Source organism: Neovison vison, chromosome X (assembly GCF_020171115.1).
Source record: "Neovison vison isolate M4711 chromosome X, ASM_NN_V1, whole genome shotgun sequence".
Classification (NCBI taxonomy): Eukaryota; Metazoa; Chordata; class Mammalia; order Carnivora; family Mustelidae; genus Neogale; species Neogale vison.
Genome location: NC_058105.1, coordinates 117,590,686 through 117,608,019, shown reverse-complemented (window position 1 = coordinate 117,608,019; position 17,334 = coordinate 117,590,686). Strand labels below are relative to the sequence as shown.

The 17,334-nt window shown below is 41.2% G+C and overlaps 1 pseudogene; it reads left to right on the top strand.

Moving 5' to 3' along the window:
• LOC122896710 overlaps positions 1-17,334 on the top strand; it is a 118,520-nt pseudogene that overhangs the window by 91,323 nt on the left and 9,863 nt on the right.

The window sequence follows — 17,334 nt, the reverse complement described above, 5'->3', positions numbered from 1 at the left end:
CTCACTCTGTGGTTTATCTTTTCACTCTTTGTATTTTTTTTATGAACAGAAGTCCCTTTTCCTTATAGTTAGGATATCTTTTGTACCTTGTTTATAAAATTCTTCCCTATCCACAAGCTCATGAAGATACTTCCCTATATTACCTTCTACAAGCTTTTTATTTCTCATGTTCAGGTTTTTAATACATGAATATATAGGAATATATTAGGGAGTATAGTGTGAGATGGGGTTTAATTTAACTTAATTATCACTCATCTCAGTACTATTTATTCTAAGGACTGACATTTCTCCTCTGTTCTACAGTACAACATATGTCAAATACTGACCTTCTGCATGAATGTATTTCTGGGTTCTTCATTCTATTCCATTGGTCTATTTTTTTAAAGATTTTATTTATTTGACAGAGAGAGAGATCACAAGTAGGCAGAGAGGCAGGCAGAGAGAGAGAGGGGAGGAAGCAGGCTCCCCGCAGAGCAAAGAGCCCAACGCGGGGCTCGATCCCAGGACCCTGGGATCATGACCTGAGCCAAAGGCAGAGGCTTTAACTCACTGAGCCACCCAGGCGCCCCCTATTTTTTTTCTATCCCTAAAGAAAATATATACTGTCTTGATTACTAAGGCTTTGTAATACTCTTGTTATCTAGTGGATAAAGTCTTCCTCTTTATTCTTCTATTTCAAAAGGGTAATGGCTATCCTTAGCTTCTTGTATTTGCATATGAATTTTAAAATCAGTTTGTTAAGTTCCACCAGAACACATGGGGCATCCTTGTCTTGTTCCTGATCTCCAAGAAAAAGTTTTCAACATTTTACCATTTAGTATGTTTGCAGTAGGTTTTTTAGAGATTAAGAATATTCTCTTCTGAGCACCTGGGTGGCTCAATGGGTTAAGCCTCTGCCTTTGGCTCAGGTCATGATCCCAGAGTCCTGGGATCAAGGCCCACATCAGGCTCTCTGCTCAGCAGGAGCCTCCTTCCCCCTCTCTCTCTGCCTGCTTCTCTGCCTACTTGTGATACACCTAGATAACACCCACATCAGCCTAAATAACCCAGAAAACAACCCGAAGACTGGCAGAACAGACTCTCCACGGCTAAACATAGAGTAGAGGCCATATTAAAAGGGTAGGAAGGGCAAAGACATGGTCAGGAACCAAGCTGACCTGTAGGACTGTCCACAGGAGGGAGGGGTGTTGTGGGCACAGAGGAAAGAAGAGCAGACCCCATCCCAGGCACCCCAGGAATGGGGAACAAGCACCGGGAAGACAAATCCCCATAACATTTGGCTTTGAAAACTAGAGAGGCTTACCTTGATGAGTTCTTACAATCAGTGGGACTTAACAAGTAGAACTTTAAAAATCAGTGGGCTTGGATGCCTGGGTGGCTCAGTGGGTTAAGCCGCTGCCTTCGGCTCAGGTCATGATCTCAGGGTCCTGGGATCGAGTCCTGCATCGGGCTCTCTGCTCAGCAGGGAGCCTGCTTCCTCCTCTCTCTCTCTCTGCCTGCCTCTTTGCCTACTTGTGCTTTCTCTCTGTCAAATAAATAAATAAAATCTTTAAAAAATAAATAAATAAATAAATAAATAAAAATAAAAATCAGTGGGCTTGACTCTGGAAGCGCCAAAGGGTGACAGGAAACAGTCCCCACCCTTAAAGAGACAACACAACAAACAGTCCCAGAGAGATACAGCATAGAAGCAGCAGTTTGAAAAATGCCTGAGGTATACAGGATGGAGATTTGTTTACTAATCTCAGGATGTGGTGGAGGGGCAGGAAAACTTCTTTAGGAAACTGCTCCAGGAACAAAAGAGCTTGTAGGCACCATTTCACTCCCCATCCCCTAGCCTAGATACACAGACATCTGTGGGAACCAGCAGAGTGTGAACACTCTCCCTCTAGCTTGCTAAAAGTGCACCCACCCCTGCACTCTTCTGCAGACTCACCCCCTCCAACCAGCCATGGCAGGAGTTTTCCAAAGCAGCAATGAGTCCCCTCCCACAGCAAACCAGCCCAGACCTTGCTAATATCACACACCCTACGTCTGTGTACTTCTGCATACTTCTGCAGACCCTCCCACTCCACCACCACCTCCACAGGAGTCCATCCAAAGTGGTGCCACAAGCAGCGGTGTGAAAGCAGCCCTAACAGTGATTAGCACCACCCCAAAGGGACTCCTGCCCTGAACAGAGAGGAAAAGAAAGACACACACACACACACACACACACACACACCAGTCTAACTGAGGCCCCAGCAGTCAGCTGGGGGCAGACATCTTGTCTGCCTGCAGACCCCACCTACCAATGAAAGCTTTTCAGGGGGTAACACAGGGAGAGTGCCCTGCAGTTCACTGCTACTGCAGCTCGGGCAAACACCTGGTCTGACCGAACTCGAGCCCAAGGTAGCCCCAATCTGGCCCACTAACACCACCATGACCAAACCCTGCCCATAACAGGCAAAGAAAGCCATTGCAGACTGAACTGCAGGCAAATGCAGCTCAGCCACAACAGTAGGGTACATGCAACAAACATAGAAGACACCCCTGAAGCACGAGGTTCTGGCACATTGCACTGCAGGGAGCTCAGGACCTCTTCTTCATAGGCAGGAGAAGAAGCTGACTTTCTTAATACAGAGAAACAGACACAGAGAATTAGACAAAATGAGGAAACAGAGGAATGTGTCCCAAATGAGAGAATAGGACAAAATCACAGTGAGAGAGCTAAACAAAACAGAGATAAGTAAGCCTGACAGAAAATTTAAAGTAATTCTCATAATTGTCACCGGACTTGAGGAAAGAATGGAGGATCTCAGTGAGACCCTCAACAAAGACATATAAAACATAAAAAAGAACCAATCAGAGATGAAGAACTCAACAGCTGAAATTAAAAACACACTAAAGGGAATAAATAATAGAATGAAAGAGCACGAGAATGGATTGGTGACCTGAAGGACAGAGTATTAGAAAGCAGCTAGGCTGAACAGGAGAGAGAAAAAATAATAAAAAATGAAAATGGACTACAGAAACTCAGTGATAACATCAAGGTCATTATATTATAAGGATCCCAGAAGGAGAGAGAAGGGTGGGGCAGAAAATGTATTGAGGAAAAAAATTGCTGAAAATTTCTCAAATGTGGAGAAGGAAATAGAAATCCAGATCCAAGAGATCCCAACAAAATCAACCAAAGGTGGTCCACACCAACACACACAGTAATTAAAATGGCAAAAAGTAGAGACAGAGAATTTAAAGTCACCAAAAAGAGACAAAGAAGGATACCATATGATCATAAAGTGCACAGTTCGACAAGAAGATACAACAATTGTAAACATTTAGGCACCAACATGGGAGCATCCAAATACATAATACAACTAAAAACAAACATAAAAGGAGTAATCAATAGTGATACAAAAAATGGTTTGAGACACCTCACTTACATCAATGGATAGATAATCCAAACAGAAAATGAAGAAAAAGTCTTTGAATGATACATTGAACTAGATGGCTCTAACAGATATATTCAGAAAATTCCACCCAAAAACAGCAGAATACACACTCATTTCAAGTACATATAGAATATTCCCCGGAACTGATCACGTATTAGGCCACAAAACAAGTCTTAGCAAATTCAAAAAGACTGAAGTCATATCATGCATCTTTTCCAACCACAATGCTATGAAACTAGAAATTACAAGAAAAAAAATCTTGAAAGAACACAGATATATGGAGGTTAAATAACATGCTATTAAACAGTGATTGGGTCAACCAAGAAGTCAAAGAGGAAGTCAAAAAATACACAGAGAGAAATGAAAATGAAAAACAACAGTCCAAAATCTTTGGGATGCAGAAAAGGCTGTTCTAAGAGGCAAGTTCACAGCAATACAAGCCTACCTCACAAAGCAAGAAAATTTTCAAATAAAGAACTCAACTTTATACCTATAGGAGCTAGAAAAATAACAACAAACAAAACCCAAAACCAGTAGAAAGAAAGAAATAATAAAGATTAGAGGAGAAATAAATGTATTAGAAACTAAAAAACAATAGAACAATGAAACTAGGAGCTGTTTCCTTGAAAAGATAAACAAAAGTCATAAACTTCTAGCCAGAATCATCAAGGGAGAGAGAAAGAGAGAAGACTCAAATAAGCAAATTCAGAAATGAAAGAGAAGTAACAACTGACATCACAGAAATACAAACAATTATAGAAGATTATGAAAAATTATATACCTACAAATTGGACAACCTAGAAGAAACATATAAATGCTTAGAAACCCATAACCTACTAAAACTGAATCATGAAGAAATAGAAAATTGAACAGACTGATTACCAGCAATGAATTGAATCAGTATTCAAAAAACTCCCAACAGACAAAAGTCTAGGACCAGATGGCTTCAAAGATGAATTCCACCAAACATTTAAAGAAGAGTTAATATGTATTCTTCTCACACTATTCCAAAAAATAGAAGAAGAAAGAAAATCCAAATTCATTCTATGAGGCTAGCATTACCCTGATACCAAAACCAGATAGAAAACACTACAAAAAGTCGGGGGAGAACTATGGGCCAATATCTCTGATGGACATAAATGCCAAAATTCTGAACAAAACATTAGCAGACCAAATCCAACAATACACTAAAAGAATCATACACCACGATCAAGTGAGATTTATTCCTGGGATGCAAGGGTTGCAAATCAATCAACATGATACATCACATCTATAAGAGAAAGGATAAGAAACATATGATCATTTCAATAGATGCAGAAAAAGCATTTGATAAAATACAACATCCATTCATGATAAAAACTCTCAACAAAGTAGACTTATATGGAACATATCTTAACACAATATAGGCCACATATAAAGAATCCACAGTTAACATCATCCTCAAAGGTGAAAAACTGAGAACTTTCCCCCTAAGGCCAGGAACAAGACAAGGATGTCCATTCTCACCACCTTTACCCAACAAAATCCTGGAAGTCCTAGCTATAGCAATCAGACAACAAAAAGTAATAAAAGGCATCCAGATTGGTAGGAAAGAAGTAAAACCTTCACTATTTGCAGAGGACCTGATACCATATACAGAAAATCTGGGGTGCCTGGGTGGCTCAGTCAGTTAAGCATCTGACTCTTGATTTCACCTCAGGTCATGATCTCGGGATTGTGAGAGCAGGCCCCACATCAGACCCCACACTGGGCATGGAGACTGCTTGAAATTCTTTCTCTTCCCCTCCCGTGGCCCCTCCCCCTCTATAAAAAAACAAAACCAAACCTGTAAGACTTCGCCAAAAAATTCATAGAACTGGTAAGTGAATTCAATAATCAACATACAGAAATTCATTGCATTTGTATACACTGATAATAAAGTAGCAGAAAGAGAAATTAAGAAAACAATCCATTTACAATTGCACCAAAAATAATAAAATACTTGGGAATAAACCGAACCAAGAAAGTGAAAGACCTATACTCCGAAAAGTATAAAATACGGATGAAAGAAATTGAAGACCAAAGAAATTGGAAAACATTCCATGCTTATGGAACAGAAGAAAAAATACTGTTCAAATGTCTATATTACCCAAAGCAATCTACACACTTGTGCAATCCCTATCAAAATATCAACAGCATTTCTTACAGTGCTAGAACAAAGAATACTAAAATTAGTATGGAACCAACCACAAAAGACTCCAAATAGCCAAAGCAACCTTGAAAAGGAAAAACAAAACTAGCATCACAATTCTGTACTTCGAGTTATATTATAAAACTCTAGTGATCAAAACATTATGGTACAGCATAAAAATAGACACATAGCTTGATAGAACAGAATAGAAAACCCAGAAATAAGCCCATAATTATATGGTCAAATAATCTTCGGCAAAGGAGGAAAGAACATACAATGGGGAAAAAGTCTCTTCAACAAACGGTGCTGGGAAAACTGGACAAGCTACATGCAAAAGAATGAAACTGGGCCACTTTCTTACAGAAAAATAAATTCAAAATGGATTAAAGACCTAAATGTGAAACCTGAAACCATAAAAATCCTAGAAGAGAGCACAGGCAGTAATTTCTCAGACATTGGCCGTAGTAACATTTTCCTAGCTGTACCTCCTGAGGCAAGGGCGGGGGGGAAGCAAAAATAAACTACTGTGACTACATCAAAATAAAAAGCTTCTACACAGAGGAAATAATCAACAAAACTAAAAGGCAACCTATGGGATGGGAGAAGATATTTGCAAACAATATATATGACTAACGGGTTAGTATCCAAAATATATAAAGAAATTATACAACTCAACACCCAAGAAACCCACAAATAATCCAAATTAAAAATGAACAGAAGAGGGCGCCTGGGTGGCTCAGTGGGTTGAGCCGCTGCCTTTGGCTCGGGTCATGGTCTCAGGGTCCTGGGATCGAGTCCCACATCGGGCTCTTTGCTCAGCGGGGAGCCTGCTTCCTCCCCTCTCTCTCTCTGTCTGCCTCTCTGCCTACTTGTGATCTCTCTCTGTCCAATAAATAAATAAAATCTTTTTAAAAAAAAATGAACAGAAGACATGAGCAGACATTTCTCCAAAGAAGACATCCAGATGGCCAACAGACACATGAAAAGACGCTCAACATCACTCATCATCAGGGAAATGCACATCAAAACCACAAAAAGATATCACCTGTCAGTATGGTTAGCATCAAAAACACAAGAAATAAGTGCTGGTGAGAAGGTGGAGGAAAGGGAACACTTCTGCACTGTTGGTACAAATGCAAACTGGTACAGCCACTGTGGCAGACAGTATGGAGGTTCCTCAAAAAATTAAAAACAGAATTACTATAGGACCCAATAATTCCACTACTATTTACCCAAAAAGTACAAAAACACTAATTTGAAAAGATATATGCACCCCTTTATTGCAGTGTTATTTACAATAGCCAAATTATGGAAGGAAGCCAAGTGTCCATCAATACATGAAAGGATAAGAAGACATGGGGGGGTGTCTGTATATTGACGTATGTGTGTGTGTATAATAGATTACTGAGCTATAAAGAGGAAAGACATCTTGCCACTTGCAAAAATACAGATGAATCTAGATTATAATGCTCAGTGAAATCAGTCAGTCAGAGAAAGACAAATACATAATTCCACTCATATGTGGAATTTAAGAGACAAAACAAAGAAAAAAGAGACAAATAAAAATCCCTCCGAAGGGGGGCCTGGGTGGCTCAGTTGTTAAGCGTCTGTCTGCCTTCGGCTCAGGTCATGATCCCAGGATCCTTGGATCAAGCCAGGCATTGGGCTCCCTGCTCTGTGGGGAGCCTGCTTCTCCCTCTCCCACTCGCCTGGCTTGTGCTCACTTGCTCTCTCTCAAATAAATAAATAAATATCTTTACAAAAAAAAAAAAAAATCACTGTGAAATACAGAGAACAACCTAGTAGTAACAAGAAGGGGGCGGTGATGGGTGAAATAGGTAAAGGGGAGTAAGAACACACTCATCATAGGGCACCTGGGTGGTTCAGTCATTGGGCATCTGTCTTGGGTTCAAGTCATGATCCCAGGGTCCTGGGATCGAGCCCCGAGTCAGGCTCCCTGGTCAGCGGGAAGCCTGCTTCTCCCTCTCCCACTCTCCCTGCTTATGTTTACTCTCTCCATGTGTCTTTGTCAAATAAATAAAATCTTAAAAAAAAAAGAATATACTCATCATGATGAGCACTGAGTAATCGTGAATGAATGTTCAATGTTGAATCGTGAGTTGGGTAAGATGGTAGAGGCCATTCCACAGCGGACCTAGACCAAGGAGCATCAAGTAGCTACCCAAGAAGGGCATCATCAAGCTTTTAAAGGACCACAGTTTGGATTTGTTTCTTGCAGAACAGAAGTTATTAGGAAACACTGAAAATGTGGACAAAACAGCTAACAAGAACTATTTAGTTATAGCCTTTAATCATCTTTTTAAAAGTAAGCATTTCAAGGGTACTGAAAGTGTAAGTAAAGTGTCTGAGCAGGTGAAGTGAAGCTTAATGAAGATAAACCCAAAGAAACCAAGTCTGAAGAGACTCTGGAAGAGGGTCCACCAAAATATATAAATTGTGTTCTTAAAAAAGGAGTTAAAACCAACATTCCCAAAACAGGAGATGCTGTTCACTGCTGGTATACAGGAACGCTACAGGATGGGACTGTTTTTGATCCTATATTCAAATGAGTTCAAAGAAGAAAAATGCCATGCCCTTAAGTTTTAAGCTTATAACAGGCAAAGTTATCAGAGGATGGATCGAAGCACTCTTGACTATGAGTAAAGGAGAAAATGCACAACTAGAGACTGAACCAGAATGGGCTTATGGAAAGAAAGGATGGCCTGAAGCCAAAATTCCACCAAATGCAAAACTCCATTTCAAAGTGGAATTAGTAGGTATTAAAAGAGCACTGCTTCAGATATAAAGCCATTATGAGGCAACAATAAAACATAGCCTTGAAAAGCTTATGGAACTAATGAAACCTGGTTACCACTGTTAGGGAGGAGTCAACCTGAAAATTCAGGAAGCTAAATATTGTTTACTCAATCCCCAACTTTTAAGATACGTAATCCATTATAATTCCCTAAAGTTTGAAATATTTTACTACAGCTGTATAAAATACTGGTTAAGAACTGGCTTCCCTTTTACCTCTTGTTGTAAACTAAAAGGCTCAATAAATATATATCCATTGTCAAAAAAAGAATTTTGAATCATTATATTGTATACCTAAAACTAATATAGCACTGCATGTTAATTATATAGGATTTAAAATTTAAAAGAAAGAATATTCTCTTCTCCTACTTTGCTAAGAGTTTTTATCATGAAAGGATATTTAATATTGTCAATGAACTTTCCACATCTATTGAAATAATCACATGATTTCCCCCTTTGTCCTGTTAATGGGATGAATTAAATTGTTTGATTTTTTTTTAAAGATTTTATTTATTTATTTGACAAAGATCACAAGTAGGCAGAGAGGCAGGCAGAGAGGAGGAAGCAGGCTCCCCGCTGAGCAGAGAGTCCAATGTGGGGCTCGATCCCAGGACCCCGAGATCATGACCTGAGCCAAAGCCAGAGGCTTTAACCCACTGAGCCACCCAGGTGCCCAACTGTTTGATTTCTAAATTTAAACCCAACTTTGCATTCCTGGATAAAGTCACATTTGGTCATGATGTGTCATGCCCGATGAACATTCTTACACATGTCTTTTGATGCACTGTGCACACATTTCTTTTAGCTACAAATATAAGAGTGGAAATGCTGGGTCATAAAGTATGGAAGTTGGTTTCAAGGAAAGAGTAAGGCGCTAGATACACTGAGTCAAGGCTTCAGGGGGACTGGTGGTAATTGTTGAGCAGGCAATTAAAAATGTGGGACTGAGTTTGAGTAGAAGACAGAAGTGTGGATTTGCGAGTCACCAACATTAAGCTTCTGTTTGAAACCACTGGGAGGGAATGCTCCGTGTTGGGGAGGGTCCCGGAAGAGAGAAGAGGACTCCAGATCGACGCTTGAGAAACATCTGTAGCTAAGAGGCAGGATGACAAAGAGCCAGGAGAGAGAGGCATGACTTCAAATGGGTGCAACAAAAACAAAGGAGATCAAGTTTTCACCATTATGGAGAAAACAAGGGTAAGGAGTCTGTAGTCTCGGTGACCAAGAGACCTTCATACTATTTTCTCCTGTGCTGTAGCTGCTCTGCCCTTCCATTTACTTTTCATCTTTATAAAATTCTTTGGCTACTTTTGGAATCATGCCAATGTGCAGGACTGTTATCACCCCAGCAGCTGCTAAGAACATTCTCTACCACCCCAGTGAAACACTCAGGACACAACACTTAATGAGCACTTACTAAGTATAGGCCTATCAGTCAAAATTATGACCTCCAAAATAGCAGGCTTTCAAAAGTCAGCTGAAGGTGCATGTGCCACAGGACAAAGCAGTCACACGAATGGGCAAAAAGAAAAAAAAAGAGGTTCCCTTTTAAAAACTACTAACTTCATAAAACTGGGCAGCTGAGATTTCATGACTTGCTATACTGAACTTACCTCCACACTACCTCTTACGACTTCCTGCCACACTATTCAAGGAGCCTTTCTAAAGGCTAGTGGAGAAAAACCATGAGAAAAGAGAAAGGGGAAGAAGAGGACAGGTCAGCTGAGTTCTGAGGATAGAAACACTGGAGAAAACTAGGGAAGATGTCAGGAGCTTGCCCCTATACTCTCTGTGAGCAGGAAGTAAAGCAATATACACGCTCTGCATCATTAGGTACACAGCAGCATCCTTCAATACGCAGTGAATGTTAGTCCACAAAATAAATATTTATCATGCTTTTACTCTATTCCAACAAAAACAGTATTTATAAAAAGCAAATATCTTATCAATGGCATAAAAGGTTAGAAGGCAATGGAAAATGACAGCAGGCACGCCTGGGTGGTTCAGTAGGTTAAGCGTCCGACTCTTGGTTTTGACTCAGGTCGTGATCTCACGGTTTTAAGATCGAGCCCTGTGTCAGGCTCCACGCTCAGTGCACAGTCTTAAGACTTTCTTAAGGCTTTGTCCCTCTCCCTCTGCCCCTCCCCACTCCCCAATCTCTCTCTTTTCCTCTCTCTAAAATCAATAAATAAATCTTAAAAGAAAGAAAGTGAGAGGATAAAATAAGTGTTTGAAAAAAAAAAAACCAGAATTGATAACTTCCAAAACAGAAGAAAGCAAAAATCAAACAAACAGGAACAACAAGAAAGCAAAAAAAATTAAACTCAAATATATCAGTAATCTAAATTTTTAGTCACTATCTTTAATAGATAATTTAGTCTGTTTATATTGGGTGATGAAAACAAAAGCTAGAGCTGGGCACACCTAAAACACAATGACATACATAAGCTAAAATAAAGAAATGGGAAAAAATGTACTAAACAAATAACAAATAACCTAGTAAAATTAGTAATAGGCAAAAGAAAATTTAACGGGGAAAGATTCAGTAGTCATAAAGCAGGACCTCATTCGATGACCAAAAAAGGCATTCTATAAGAAGCTATAAAAACTTTGAACTTCCAACCATTAATAACATAGTTGAAAAATATATAAAAGAATACTTTTATGAAATCCACCATTATAGAAGATTTTAATTTCTCTCAAAATGTAAACAATAAGGTGAGCCAACACACATATTAAGAATAGCAAAACTTTAATCATGTCAGATTCCAAGAAGGCTTTCTGATGAATCAGAAAATAGGACATAAACTAAATTACTGGAAACTCCACACTTTGGGGTTCAGAAGCAAAACCAGTTTAAAACAATAAAATGAGAAATGATCGTGATAGTTTTATTTTACAGTTTACTGCTTTCTTTGGCTCATGTTCCTATCCAGTTGCAAACTATCAAATCATGTCAACTGCCATCCTCTGTTTGTTATACTTTCACAGATACTAATTAACTTGATTCTCATAATAAACGTGTGAGGTTGCAAAATTATTATTCTTATCTATTAAACTCAAGTAAATTAAAACTGCTCCTGTCCATGACCAGAAATAAACACGTTTTTGGTGGTGGAAGTCCCAGAGCTTGTTGAAAATTATCTGAATAATATTCTGGATGTACGATAGCATCTTTGTGGTACCCACCCATATCCCTAACCCACCAGCACTTTTTAAAAAGATTTATTTGATGTATTTATTTTAGGTGGGGGTGGGGAGCAGGAGACAGAGTTCCAAGCACACCCCATGAGGAGCGCAGAGCCCGGCAGAGGTCTGTCTCACAACCTGAGCCAAAAGCAAGAGGCAGTAGCTTAACTAACTGGGTCACCCCGGCACCCCACTAACCCACCAGCATTTTAAAGCCCATTTTTGCCACCAGGGGAGCGGCCTGAAAGGCCTGGAAAGTTAGGGCTCCCCCAACAGTCCTCAACCCAGAATTGAGAGGATTTGCTATATAAATGATCCAGCTTCCTCACCCCCAGGAGGGAGCGCTCTGAGGCACATTTTCTACCCTTCCCAGAGCTCCCCAGCAGGCTTGAGCTCTAGCGGCGCCCTATCATGATTCCTTCCTTGGCCTGTCTCATTCCACCACCCCTCTACAGTGCTCCTTCCCCCCCCCCCCCAGTTCGATGATTTGCACTGGAGTCTTTGTCTTCGGTCTACTTCTACAGGAACCCAAACTAAGATAATCTTTCATTCTGAAGCAAAAACGCATGCTTTACACAATTTTTGCTTATTTTTTGATGTCAGAGATGACAGGGTCATCGAGGTGGGTTTCTGATCTCCCAAAACACAGAGAATTCGCAATAAAATGCAGTGAGCACCCCAGCATGCATAACCGGGACTAATGGCCTTATTTACAACAGAACACCACAAACCAAGTACCATTCTGGCTACTGCTGAGGCAGAAGGAAGAGTAGAATATTAAGGAATTTATGAAGGATGTAGGGCCAGGGAGAGATTCACAATTCTTCATGCTATAGGGTCGCCTGGTGGCTCAGTCGTTAAGCGTCTGCCTTCAGCTCAGGTCATGATCCCAGGGTCCTGGGATGGAGCCCCCCACCCGCCTCCACCCTGCTCAGGAAGGAGCCGGCTTCTCCTCTGCCTGCTGCTGCCCTTACTCGCGCTCTCTAATTAATTAATTATTAATTAAACAATTCTTCATGCTACGGGGGTATCACAAATGACTTGTCTGTGTGTGCTCTGAGAAGCTGCACAGGTCAACTCTCCAAAGGCTCCTTGAGATTGCAACGGGGGTTCACATGGCCCTGATTCCAAGTGGAAACCGCTTCACTCAACATCACTGCCACGTTCAGTGGGGACTGGCCGTTACCCGGAGATCTCCCATGAAAGTGGAGACACTGCCTGGGCAAACTCGCTCACTCTCTGAAAGATCAGAGAGAAGTCTGGCTCCAGACTGCCCAACATTACAGCTCCTACCACTTGTGGAGTAAATTATTAAGGAACATTTCTTCTGCCCTTTACGCTTTACAAGAAGATTTGCAACCAATGGTCCTATGAGGAAATAAAGGGAAAACTAGGAGATTTGTGGATGAGTTACTTGGTTCAAATTATATTTTCCAGCCTTCTTTCAGCCTTCCTTGGACGGAAGAAAGTCTCTAAAGATCATGCCAGATCTTCCTTTGAAGTGACAGGTAGGACAGTGAAAAATAGTTCAAAAAGATCTTTCATTTTCTGAAAGAATGTAAGACCTTACTTCACCACTCTGCAGTTTAAATAGCTTTATAGAGATTTGGAGGCTATATTTACATTCCCCCTCCTGCTTTGTATCCATGTTTTAAAAGGCCAAATCCTCCCTAAGATAAATAAAGCTTTATCCCCAGGAAAAGTGACTTTGAGTTCTTTGCAATGCATGGCTTCTGCTTCTGGAACTATTGTTTTTCTTCTCCAGGGGGATAATGTTTTCCCCTTATCTGAATAAATGAAGCACATATTAAAAACTGGGGCCAAGAGGGGGAAAAAGAAAAGCAGAAGGAAACTAATGTTTAAAAAAACAATGCGAGAACTTCCCTTGTTCATTCTTGTCCTAGTTCCAGAAAGCGGCTAGTGCAGGCAGAAAGGGCAAAGTGTTCTTGCTCAGTTATGATCACGGTGGAGAGGCTCGGCAGAGTCAGATGCCAGTTATGTTTAGCAACACAAGTCTTTCCTTTTTATCTATTATTGTTTTCAAACTTCACATTCATATGTGGAAGTCCAGAACTATCCCATTGTGGCTAGAGATAGGAGAGGGACTGGAGACCAATGGTTTTCAAGGGGCAAATTCCTTCCTAGGCAAAACAATCTTGTGTGAATCTTCAACATAAAAAAGCAACTTTAGGGGCACCTGGGTGGCTCAGTGGGTTAAAGCCTCTGCCTTCAGCTTGGGTCATGATTCCAGGGTCCTGGGATCAAGCCCTGCATCGGGCTCTCTGCTTGGTAGGGAGCCTGCTTCCCCCTCTCTCTCTGCCTGCCTCTCTGCCTACTTGTGATCTCTGTCTGTCAAATAAATAAATAAAAATCTTTTTAAAAAAATTTAAAAAAAAAACTCTATGCAACCTGATATGGACACAGCAAAAGCTATTACATTTTCCCTTTTGGGGGGACAATGACATTTCATCCAGAGTAGTACACATGAGTTGAGAAGGTGTTTTTCATGAGCACCAACCCGGAGGCTTGAATTAGTGAAACAAAACAGAACAAAAACACTTGACAAAGCTGTAACCTTGCAAAACAACAAGACATGTATAAGAATGCGACTCCGATAAACCAACACACCATAAAGAAAAGCTGTGTACTGGATGCTGTGGGGAGCCACCCAGAACCCTCTGGAGGAACGACACATCCATCCCCCAGAAACCGTGAGGGCTGCGCTCTCCCACACGGGAACCCTAGCCCCTCAGCCCACCCCTGGCTCCCCATCCCCAGGGTAGCTCACATCCAATGACTGGTGGGTGAGGCGGCATAAAGCCCTGGCCCTCTTGCCTCAGGGACAGCTGCTGTCCCAGCTGCTGAACCCCCAGGACTGGGGCTCAGCCTGTGGTTAGCCGTGCTGTCCTGCTGCCTCCCCAGCGAGCGTGCGCCGCCCTTAACTTCCACACAGAAACATCTGTCTTAGGGTCTCAGGCAGGTGAAAGTCCAACCAAGACCCACATAGCCTGCACATGGATCCAATAAGCACTCTCATTTTGCTATATTTACTTTCACTGTGTCTCCACATAGACACATACTTAACAGGTATATAGTTCCCGAACTTTTATCTCGAAAATTCTCAAGCCCACGCAAAGAATACCACGAATACTCCTATAATCCCACTGGGTTCAACAATTCTTAACATTTTAGCATACCTTATCCTTACAAACCTACGTTTTCCTTTGCTACACCATGTGACAGGGTTGCTGACACCTCACATCGCTTATCTCCTAAGTACATCTGCGCACACCACCCAGGAAGAAGTGCCGTCTACACCAGCACAATACTGTCATCACACTTGAGAAAACCAACAATTCCATTCATTACAGGCTTAAAATATTCTTAATGCTGGTTTCAATGATACTCTAATCAAACATTTGTGAAACCTGTGAGGCTTCTTACACTCAAGTTCAAGAAACATTTTTTGAAGGGTGCCTGGCTGACTCAGTGGGTTAAAGCCTCTGCTTTCAGCTCAGGTCATGATCCCAGGGTCCTGGGATCGAGCCCTGCATCGGGCTCTCTGCCTACTTGTGATCTCTGTCTGTCAAATTAATAAATGAAATATTTAAAAAAAAAAAAAAAACAGGGCGCCTGAGTGGCTCAGTGTTTTAAGCCTCTGCCTTCTGCTCGGGTCATGATCCCAGGGTCCTGGGATCGAGCCCCATATCTGGCTCTCTGCTCAGCGGGGAGCCTGCTTCCCTCTCTCTCTCTCTGCCTGCCTCTCTGCCTACTTGTGATCTCTGTCAAATAAATAAATAAAATCTTAAAAAAAAAAAAACCTGAAGCGTCAACACTCTGAGGGTAATGAACATATTAGCAATGCAATTGTACAAGCCCCTCCTCGGGCTGGGCTTGGATAGTCCTGTTTAAGTCAGACACCTCAGTTAAGCACGGCTCTTATCTGGTCATTAAGGGACAAGGAAAATACACTGGACATAAGCATGCATATCTATGTACCTTTTTCCCCTTCCCCTCTGTCTCTTGCCTTTCCCCCGCCTCCCGCCCCACACCCCTCTTCCTGTGTTTGGGAAAAGAAAAGAAACCTACCAATGCCTACACCTTGAAGGCTGGTGGCTGGCATTTCCTTTAAACAGACATCTGAAATAGCTTCTGTTTAAAACAACAAGGATTTCAAGGATTAAAAAGCAAGTATTTCAAGGGTCAGAGGATGGGTGGAATGTAAAAAGTTCATTCCAGTAAATACAACCTACTATGGTCCAATCCCTGCTTCCTAAGCCCAATGTGGATGCCAAGTCATTTGTGGCTCTGCCTAAAGGAAAGCTCATGTTCTCCTCGTAGCCAGAGGTAAAGTCCTTCCCACTCCCCTTGGCCCCCAGATCTCTTGAAATTACAGGGTAAGAGAAAACCAGTCACCCTACACTCGTCGGTACAGTGAGGTAAGCAAGCAGAAAGCTAAACTTACTAGAGCCAGTGGCTTTCAAACCGTTTTGAATCGTGACCCAAATAAGAAATGCGTTTTACAGGGCAACCCAGTTTCTATATACAGCAGGAATACAGCACTAAGAAAACATTCTCCAAAATCACATTGTCCTCTGATATTTTCTATTCTCTTTCTTTGAAATGCTAGTCCCAACTCATTAAACTGATTTTATCACCCACTGACAGGAAATGCCCTGCAGTGTGAAAGTCATGCTGGAAAGCTGAGATCAAAACTGTATTTTGGGGCTAGTCTGCATTCAGAGAAGATCTTTGGCTGTGGCTTTCTTTAGAGCTGATTAAAATCCCACTCTTTAACCATACATTCACATGGTTGGTAGGGGATTCAAACAATAGTGCGTCTCCACGCTCATTCCCATTCACTGCCCAGCACAGCCACAGTAAATAACCAGACAAGTATCTTCCATCTTGTGTGGTGCATTCACATATCACACGTAACCACACCCATGGTTTTTAATCATGTAAATGGAATTGTATTACATTTGCTTTTGTGTGATTCACTGAACTTAAGAGATGTCTTTGGCATCAGGACATGATTTTCAAATCAGTTTATCCAGATTGACAACGTTCTTTTTGTCAATAGTACTTTGTTGAAGTATAATTTATACAAGAAGTGCATATAACTTAAGTACAGCTTGAGGACTTTTTACATATGTATATCCCTGTGTGACCATCGACCAAATCAATACGGAGAACATTTCCATGATCCCAAAAAGTCTCCTTCGTGCCCCTTCCAGTCAATACCAGGCCCGCAGAGGTATCCACTATTCTGACTTCCGACACCATCCAGTAAAAACTTTATATTCATGATATCATAGAGTAGCTATTCTTCTGTGTCTGGATTCTTTCACACAATCTTATATTTTTGAGGTTCATTTCTGGTTTTGCATGTATTAGTACTTTGGTGGTTTTTTTTTTTTTCTTTACCAAGTGCCATCCCCATCATAATTTTGGTTGTTTTCAGTTTGGGGCTCCTGTGAATGAAGCTACTATGAATGTTCTTTTAGAAATCTTTCTGTGGACATATGCACCAATTTGAGAATATACTGCTGGGTCATAGGTTGTGTGCAACTTTATTAGAGACGATTTTGCGACCATGACTATGCCATTTTACATGCCCACCAGCAGTGTAGAAACTTCCAGTTGTCCAATCCTCATCAGCACTTTGCATTGTCAGTCTTTACAATGTTAGCCATTCTGGGGGGGGCGTATGCTGGTTTCTTGTTACAA